Source organism: Pteropus vampyrus, unplaced genomic scaffold, assembly GCF_000151845.1.
Source record: "Pteropus vampyrus isolate Shadow unplaced genomic scaffold, Pvam_2.0 Scaffold43, whole genome shotgun sequence".
NCBI lineage: Eukaryota > Metazoa > Chordata > Mammalia > Chiroptera > Pteropodidae > Pteropus > Pteropus vampyrus.
In genome coordinates this window covers 4,171,066-4,181,509 of record NW_011888824.1, presented here as the reverse complement: position 1 = coordinate 4,181,509, position 10,444 = coordinate 4,171,066, and the positions used below count along the sequence as shown (strand labels likewise).

Below are 10,444 nucleotides of genomic sequence, written 5' to 3'. Positions count from 1 at the left end.
TAAAATGCAACTGTTAATGACATTTGATTCACCCAATTTTTTTTCACATTTCACTAATTTATATACCAGATTACAGAACCTATTAGATCAATATTAAATAATTCTGTGTCAGGGCTTGTTCTAAAATCTTATAATTGCCAATGAGAAATATACCATTTAATATGATGTTTTAAGGTAATTAAACTTCCACCTAGAAACTGTTGACTTTTAAAATTTAATTTTTTTTAATCTTTCTCACTAATGTCTTCAGCACCACTGCTTACAAATATTTTATAAAGCTTTAAAATACTATCGGTAATTATCTGGTGAGTCAATAAATGATCTTCTCAATTAATTATAGCTTAAAAGGAGTTTGGCTGCCTCTAGTTGAATTTCTTTTGCATATTTCATTCATTCATTCTTTCATTAATTCAGCATCATTTTATTGAAATTTACTTTATGACTATGCACAGTGCTAAGTCTTGGAGGTTCACAACTGAATAGGGTACAATTTCTATCCTAAACGTTCATTCAGAGTACAATAGAGGGCTGAGGTGTTTAAACAGATAATCACAATACCGTATAGTAAGGGAGAATGTATGTGTGTCAATGAAGTTCAATACGAACACAGAGGGGATGCTGTGCAAGCTTGAATATCACTCATACAAGAAAGAACTTGGTTCACCTGTACTTTGCAAAGTGTCTTGCACTATACCATCACCAAAAAGTATAGAGCCTATTGTTGCCGTTAGTAATCAAGTAGTTAATGTGATAAAATCCTTGAAAACATGAATTATTTTAAAGGGAACTTCAAGCTTTTATAAATCCGTAAGAGGTTTTGATTAAAATTAGGCTTAAGGAATGAAAGTTGGCTAGTGGAAAAGGTCTTTTTGGCATTTGTTACCAATTAATTTAAAACATCTTAGATTTTAAAGTTGGATTTGGAAATCAAATATTTCATCACTCTACTTGTTGGTAAGCTCTCATACCCGTACATGTACTTATGTTTACTAAATTTTCTGGAAATTTAATGACTTACAGGTGGTCTTTGCTCATATTATTCTTTCTACAAAGATTCTACATTACTAATCGGTATTCAGTATACTTGGCTTTTAACATATAAGTGAAGAAAATTTTATTCAATAGAAAAATTAAATTATGGTATTAATTACACTTTATTTCTTTTATTTGAGAATGTGGTCTCCTAATATGTTCTGCTAGCACTTGACTTAAACATTAACATTAAAAATGTCACTTTTTAAAACTAAGAATGGATAAGATAAATAATACCACGAGAAGTTTAAAATAGTAACCTGTGACATAAGCTTGGCTTAAAAGTTTCTTTCTGATCTATTTACCTCCCCTCCGATAGAATATGGTGATATTTTATATTTACAAAAAAGAACTTTATACAAATATAAAATGTAGATGTTTATTCTTCTTCAAATTTAATAATGTGTAGACAACCAAGTAGGAAATAATGGGTTACATTTTATAGTTAAATTCCAGATTTAGTTCCACTTTTATTAATTTTCATTCATCTTTTTATGTGTCAAAAATTTTTCTCATGTAGCCTAAAAATTTAAAATAGAAAGGGAACCAATTCTTTCTTCATTCCTTACTTTCTAACCTAGCAGTTTTCTTAGCTTTTTTTAATGGTAACCTATCAAATATCCTATTTGAACATGAAGAAACCAAATATAAAAGTATTTATCACCTCTGGATAAGCCATTATATATCAAATATCATATCAAAATACTATTACTCAGAAAATTCTCATTTAGGCTCTGAGATATAATGTGTATATGTGTGTGCATGTATGTGTGCACATGTGTGGAGATTATATATATGTGTGTATACATATAGTGTTAAACAATACATAAACACAATAAAATGATAAAGATCATTTTTCCTGTCACTAGAATAGCTATTACTTGAGTTGCTCCTATAGGTTTATAGATTCATAAAATAAGATCATTTAGGTTCATGGATTGAGCATTTCTAGATGAGTAAGTTAAAAGATAAGGTTTTTAAAAATAAAATTTAGCCCCAAAATCTTAATTTTAAACTTACATCTATCATCCCTGCCTAAGAGGTTAACAATAGGCAGAGGTAAATAAGTCATATTTGGAAAAGGTGTAGAGTAAGTGTTCAGGATTTTTTCTGCTGTTTTGTAATTTCCAGAGGCAAAGTCTCTGGAGAAGAATGATAAGATCCAGAAATGACTTTCCAAAATGTACACAAATCAGATGAATAGAAGTAACTAGATTTTAGTAACAGTATGGATTATTCTAGTAGTGAGATACTTTTTAATATATATATATAGTAGAAAAAATGATTGCTAATCTTACACACACATATTTTTCTTTACTAATGTTCTTCTTATGCTTAGAATAGTTATAGTAAATGAATCCGCAGAGAAAAATGTAATTTCTGTAGCCCCAAGTCTGAATTTTTATCTGATGTACTATTTGCATCATTTAAGATTATTTCCCTTTACCTGACATGCTACCCTTTAATCTTAACTTCTCCAACAATTACTAGCTTTGATAAGAAGTTACTACCATTGCCATAGTTTCTAGCTTGAGCCAATCTCAGTTAAACTATATACCTAAAATATCAGAGATACTTAGGATATATTTGAGAGATTATAAAGGCTAATACATAGAGTACTATCACATATGCACTAAAACAATATATTGAAATAAAAATAAGCAAAGAGAAATGGTTTCAATGGTTGTCAACTTACATTTATTGACTTTTTTGATATACTAGGTGTAATCATCTTAGATAAGGGGGAGTGAAACAGGACAGGAAAATATATATGTGACTGCTTTTAATGCAAAAGGGTGATTTTTATATGTGTATCGGGGGTAGGGAAAGAGAAAGGAAGAATACCAAACATGTTTCTCATTCATTTGTAAATTCCTTAATTGACTGAAGAGAATTTCTTTTTTATTCTTTTGTTTTTAAGTTTTTATTTTTCAATTAGAGCTGATATTCAATATTATTTTATATTAGTTTCAGGTATACAGCATAGTGGTTAGACATTTATATAATTTATGAAGTGATCCTCCTGATTAGTCTAGTACCCACCTGGCGCTGTACATAGTTATTAAGATATTATTGACAATATTCCCTATGCTGTACTTTACATCCATGTGACTATTTTATAACTACCGATTTGTACTTCTTAATTCCTTCACCTTTTCACTTAGCCTCCCGACAACCCCTATTCTATCTGGCAATCACCAGTTTGTTCTCTGTATCTATGAATCTGTTTTCATTTTGTTTGTTAGTTTATTTTGTTCCTTAAATTCCACATGTAAGTGGAATCATATGGTATTTGTCTTTCTCTGTCTGACTTGTTTCACTTAGCATAATATCCTCTAGGTCCATCTGCGTTGTTGCAAACAATAAAATTTTTTTTTTATGGCTGAATAATATTCCATTGTATATATCTACCACAACTTCTTTATTCAATTGTCTATTGATGGGCACTTAGATTCCTTTCATATCTTGGCTATTGTAAATAGTGCTGCAGTGAACATAGAGGTGCATATATATTTTTGAATTGGTGTATTGGTGTTCTTTGGATAAGTACCCAGAAGTGGAATTGCTGGGCCATAAGTGGTTCTTTTTAATTTTTTGAGGACCCTCCAAACTGTTTTTCATAGTAGCTGTACCAATTTGCAATCCTACCAACAGTGCGTGAGGGTGCCAACACTTGTTTTCTGTGAAGAGAATTTTTTATACATATTGGGTTTTGAGGCAATTTACAAAGAATGAAAGAAATTTTGTTCCTTGGCTAATTGCATGAAGACCACACTAATTAATTACATGCAGCGCATGATCTTGGGATAGAAAGGAAAGAGAAGAGCAGTCACAGATGAAATGGGGTAGGATCAGCTTTCTCGGTGTCAGGAAGAAATAGCATCCCTCCCAGCAGAGAAAGGGAAAAGGAATCTCTTAAAACATAAATAAATAAAATGTCCAGAGACATTTCCACGGAAGAAATATATGTGGGATTATTGCATTATTTGAACATATTATAGGTTGTCTTATGTGCCTTCCCAAAATTAAAAAGTCTGGTAGTAAATGTCTAGTATGTTTTACATAAAGCAAAAGTGTTATATGTTAGCTTACAAATTCTTAATCATATCTTAAATATACATTATATTTATCAATATTATAAATAGACATTATATTTATCATGAGCACTACATTTAAAATTACAGCAAAAAAACAGTTTAAAAAAATCAAGCAAATAAAAAATATTTGCCTGCTTGTTTCCTAGGTTTGCTCCTCTGTTTTTTAGTTTACTTTTTAAAATCTTTATACCACCTATTCCAGTCATGAATAGTTGAGTTTTCTACAGGAAAGGTTTATTTAAATGTTTGTTCAAATTCGAAATAAGTCATTTATCCAATATTTCCTGAATAGTCCTCAAAATCTAAATAGATGGATTCATTAGCTCAATATTGTAGGATGCCAGCTGGCTTAGAGTATTTTGATGATGTCCTCTCCCCACCTTCAGTTCATGGAGGAGGACCAGCTGGCCCACAGACACTCATCTTGCATAAGCACTGGAGGATGGGAACTTTCTGCTCTTTCCCTCTACCTGATCAGTAGACTAGCCCTTTGATATACTGGAGAAAATTCAACAAAGTGCAAAGCTGATATAATAGTGACATTAGAGACTGTGTTTCTCAATCAGCATGATTTTGCTCCCCAGAAGACAGTTCTGACTATCACAACTTAGCAGCGGGAATGCTATAGGCATCTAGTGGGTAGAGACTAGGGATGCTGCTAAATGTCCTACGACACACAGGACAGTCCCACACAACAAAAATTATCTGCTAATGTCAAGGATGAGGAACCCTGTTCTAAACTCAGTGACCTCTCTTTGTTATTCCTTCTTGGAGTCTAGTCAGTTCCTACCCAAATAGGTTGGTTGTTCAGATTCTGTGGTGGACCTGTTGCCACCACTGAAAACCTGCACTTGGTGGAAAGCTTTGGTAACAAGGACAAGATGGTAGAACAGAGGGGAAATTTTGCTCCCCGATCCATACAAAGGCAATTATAATTTTTATTAAAAATTAATGTTCTTTTCATTTAAAATATTTTATTACCACACGAAAATATTCACCTATGTTAAAACGTCCTAGAAAGGTAGTTCATTACAGTAAATAACACATTCTTTCAGAGCGATGTTCCCTAATATAAATGTATGTATCTTCTCTTAAAGGCTAAGCCCAATTTTTCATTTAATGTCCTCAGTGGAGAAGCCTACCAGTTGTTTAATTACTATTTACCTTTCTCTTCATCAAGACTTACTATGTGATTACAACTATCTCTTGCTTTTTTAGTGCTCTCCTCTCCATTAGGTTGAACCATATGAAGCTGCCATTTGTGTCAGTCACAAACAGCCAAATATTAGCAGTTTCATATAATTCCACCTAATATTTCAAAATTTTCTCTCTAAATTTTTTAAGTACTAGAACCAGACCTAGAGTATAGTTGTTGCTGATCAAAAGGTTACAGCTCGTATATACCACAACCTAACTTAAATGGCAGGCTTTTAACATTAATGCAGGTGTACTACTGTTTTTAAGGGATGTAGGTACTATAGGAGCCATAAAAATCATGGTTTGTCTTCAGATCCCTTCCAGTCATGATCTCTCATGGCCTATATTCCCTGGCCTTATTTGATTATGTTTTCCCTCCTTAGCTGGATTATTCAACTCTTACTCTTTTTGGTTTCTTTTCTACCAACTCCAATTTAATCCATGAAGCATCAGCTTGCAAACTCAATGGTTATGTGTCATACTTTCTTATCCATATAGCCAAAATAATGTTATAGCCTCTGCAACAGATCCCAACCTCTCTCATTGTTTTCTCTGCCATTGACATTGCAATGACAGGATCTTTGTGAAGCTTCTCAGTTTCCTAGATTCGTGGGTTGAAAACCACACCGAGATCCTTTATGTATACTACCATTTACTTCCTTCTGTTAAAAATGGAGTAGAAGGATCGTAGCCAGCACCTAGATAAATGTTGAAAGAAATGTATTGACAATAGTAAAGTTTCTTGCCTCTAAAATATTTCACAATCCTGTTGTGGTTTATAAAACTTCTCAATCTTAAAGGAAAGGCTCAGCAGAAAATAAGAAGCCTTTTATTTCATGCCTTTCAATCTTAGGTACTGTATTATTTTTTTATGAGTCAACCAGCAGTTATCTCTTTAAAATTAATACCAAATTCATAGTATTCTATTTTTACAAGCTCTTTAAGATTCGGGAGATATTATTCATGGTGGTGAGAGTTCAAATGGGAAATACTTAAGAGTTAAACGATTATCTGTGCAGTCCCTTCCTTGCTACGGTGAAAGAATAATCATTTTTAGGCTTTTTCTGCTGTGTTGATGTATACCTCAGCATCCCTACTCTAAAACCATTTTTATAATAAATTATCCAGACAAATGCTTATATTTTCTCAAATTTTTTAATAATGTTTGTAAATATCTAAAGCTTTTAGATCCATCAGTATGTATAACATAACACATATGGGTCAGGTTATTGAATAGAGTAGTAGCTATAGTAGAAAAAGCATTCTTTAGCCCCCAAGCAAACAATAATTTTGTCATTGTTTACATCCTGTGCACGAGAGTGAAGTTGTTTCAGTTAGCTTTTGCTACATAAAAATAATCCCCAAACATAGAAGCTTAAAACAACAATAACGATAAATGTGGATGAGCAATTTGAGCTGAGATCCTCCGTGCAATTCCAGCTGGGCTCGCTCATGTAGTTGGCTGGCTGAGGACTGACTGAAGAAACTACTATGTTTCTATCACTGCCAAGGTGGCTAGGGGTTCTACAAAGTTTTAAGAGGGAGAGGAGAAGCAGTTTCACTTGAGGCTTCAACCTAGCATAATTTTACTTTCACCACATTCTGTTAGCCTATGCAATTCACAAGGCCAGTCCTGATTCAAGAGCTGAAGAAATAGATTGTGTCTCTTGTAGGAGAAGCCATAAAGTTATTTTGCAAGTCAGTATGCATATACAGAAATGAGTGGAGAATTGTAACCTCTTTTGCAACCTACCACAGAGGCCTTTTCTCTTGTTTGCAGTGAGATGAGTAGGACTGCTCATTCAAAGTTCTCTTACTATCTAAGGTACTGTCTTCCTTTGTAAAAATACACTCAATGTTTGATATAGATGTTGTTAAGAGGTTATTCCTATTGTACTTTTCAATTTATAAAGAGCAGAATAGAAAGAATAAATAAAAGGCAAAGCCAAGATACCTTCATACACTTAACAAATATTTATTAAAGCACTATTTATCTGCTAGACGCCCTTAGGTGTTGAGGATATAAAATGAACAAAAGAAACAAACAAAACACAAATTTCCCTGCCATCATGAATCCTATATTTTAGATCTTGGCACCATGGTTTATATTGGTCTATAAGATAATGAGCATTGATGATCAGCTCACTTGTAACATGGACAGATTTTTTTCTTTGGGATTTGCTTCATCAGTAGCTGCAGTCTTCATTAGAATTTGCTAACACGTTTACGAAGACATTTGTTTATTCTGGCAAGATGAAATATCTCTGCATGCTTTTTGTTTTGGTCACAAGGTGAATATTGACTTTTTTCTGTGACGGCCACGTTGATGTGCTAATAAGTGTTTGCAAGATGGCTAAGTAGGGTTAAAGATCCAGCTTGTGGCTGTGGAACAGAGCTGAGTTAACAGGCCCTTTGGAGAAATGACCCCAAGACCTTGGCTTCATTTGCAGCCTGTTCTAGCCAACTGAGATCCCTGCCAATTAGGAGGGTTCTCTAGAGAGAGACTAGGAGAGCATCAGCATAAATTTAAATTTTGGACCCCCAAGTATAGTTTCCAAAAGGTCCTTCTTGTCCTTTGCTAATTACAAAGTAAACATTTCTCCAGCAAAAGACACTTCCTCCTTTCATGCCCCTGTCCTCTTTCCCACCTCCAGAATACAGTCACTCCTTGAAACTGCTGGTGCTGCTGAAACCTCTTTGGCAGAGAAGATACCTCACATTCGAAGGCACAAAAGAATTATTCTTTCCATAGATCATTATCTCGTTCTCCTTTTATCTACTCCAGCAACTTCTTCATAGAAGCGTTACAGACTAACTGTAGATTGTTACAGCCTGGCAGAGAGGGCTGGATACTGTGTCCTTAGGCTTCCCAAGAGGTGTGACTAAGCAAATACAATCAGGTTACAATTAGATTCTGTGATTTCATTGAAACAGAAACATTCTCAAACTCGTTTACATTAAAATTATATCATTTTAGCATCATGAATGGGAATGTACCACTCAGCTGGTTTAATCCTTTTATAGTACTGTCAAAGCAAATTCCAAATAGAATGAGATCTGTTTTTTTTAGTGATGGAAAAATCGAAGCATAGTTTCTAGCACAGTGCGTGGCACCAGTAGGCTATTATTATTAACAGGCAAATGGGTATAAATAACAAATTCTTGAAAACCTCTTAATCCACTACGTTTCTGCTCTTTATTATGTGTATTCCTCTTTCCATTTAGTCTTCAGTTCAGACCCTTTTACCTTTCATTTAAAGCACTCCGTTTTTCATGTCCTAAAGTGGAAATGCTTTTCTATAATTTTTTCTATCTTTCAGTTTCTCCAAAAACATTGTTTTTAAATATGTGTAACTATTGGTAGAACAGAAAAAACAACATGTCAGTATTTATCCCTCATTGATAACCTTTTTTCACCAAGCTCACTGTTATCTATCCCCTTTGTATTCATCAGGACATTTTAGTTGAAAATGACAGATTTCAAATTACCGTAAGCAAAAAGAAAACTATTGACTTTAGGCACAGCTTGCTCTAAATACTCAAACAATATTACTTAGCTCTTTCTCACCATTTCAATTCATTCTGCCTCTGTTTCTCGTTGTTTATTGGCCTTGTTCTCCCCTGTTGCAGAAAGCCTTTCTCTACTCAGAAAAACTTTCTCTATTCAGGGAAAAGCTGGCTCCCAGCAGCTCTAAATCTATATTTATATTGCTCTCAATACAAAAGGATAGTTTTCTCTCTTCCAGTGTCCATTCATCCAATCTCATGAATGGACTAAAATTGACCTTACTTGGGTCACATGTCCACCCCTTGAACTAATCACTGAAACAGGGAGACTGGAGTACTGTGATTGGTATGCCCAAGTCACATGACCATCGTTGAAGCCAAGAATATGTGGACCATTTTGAGTGGCAGTTCTATGTAGAAACAAGGGTGCTAGGCTGACAAAACAATGCAAATGTCCCCCTTCCAAAATAAGTTTAAAATTTACAAAATCTAGAAGCTTATTCTTTTCTATAGAGTAATCATGTCCAATATTATTTATGGGGGAAAAAATTAAGTGAGGAAGAATAACCAAAGTTTTTCTCCATCTATTTTAGACTAGAGAGACATGTCCAGCAGAATGCTAATAATATTTTAATTTTTTTTTTTTATTTCTCTAGTTTGGTAAAAACATTTTTAATGTGAGTTAACTGAGTCTGAAATGAATAGAAAAAGAATCCACTACTCATGTGAGTGGTTTCTGGGATTGATTTGTACAAGCTTAAGTAAAGACATGACCATTTCCACTTCTAGCTGCTGAGTGTTCTGTGTGAAATGTACCAGTATGGGTAATGACCTTTTGCTTGATTATGCACCAGGCCACTGAAACTTTAAAATTAACTCAAACCTAATTACTGAACTTTTGTGTTTATATTGTGTATATACCACCAGGTCATAACTCTAGCCTCTGTGAGGCCAGGCAGTCATAATTGAGAAATTTGGCTTGTAAAGAGTTGTTTTGTTTATTTATTATTTCTGCTGGAAAAGTCTGTTTTCTTATTTTTGCAAAGGACCAGATTTAACAAAGAATTTCTAAACAGAGTTCAGTTACGTTTTATATCTCAATGCAAACATGTCCATTTTTTTACTTTTACTTTATATAAAATCTAATGTCTAGAAGCACAATGTCACTTATTTTTCACTGATATTTTGAAAAATATCACAGTTTAGGCAAGGAAATATCAACACATTAAATTCACACTTGGGAAATGTAAATAATTGCGAATTCCAAAAATAAGATAGACATAGAAATATATGCATATTTAGGATCAGCGGTTAATATCTAATTGCAACCTTATTACCCTAATTGACAGAAATAATAACCTGGTTTTCCATAATGTAATTAGTAGAATGCTAATTATATGGCTAATAATTTTTTATGGAATATGGACATATGATAGTGAAATATCCCTCAGAATAATAAATACACACTGTAAACATCTGATATGATGTATTTCTGTTTTCCATGCAACACCAAAATCATAAAAGAATTTGGTTATTTCAAATTTGGTTTGTTTCAATAGCTAAGACACAGTTTACTAAAGTATTCCACGGGCATACCTAAGGTGGATTCA

The 10,444-nt window shown here is 33.5% G+C and overlaps 1 protein-coding gene across 1 annotated transcript in view; it reads left to right on the top strand.

The window, feature by feature from the left end:
* Positions 1–10,444, top strand: part of RSPO3 (R-spondin 3) — a 75,050-nt gene that overhangs the window by 37,605 nt on the left and 27,001 nt on the right. The gene's annotated exons all lie outside the window — the stretch shown is intronic.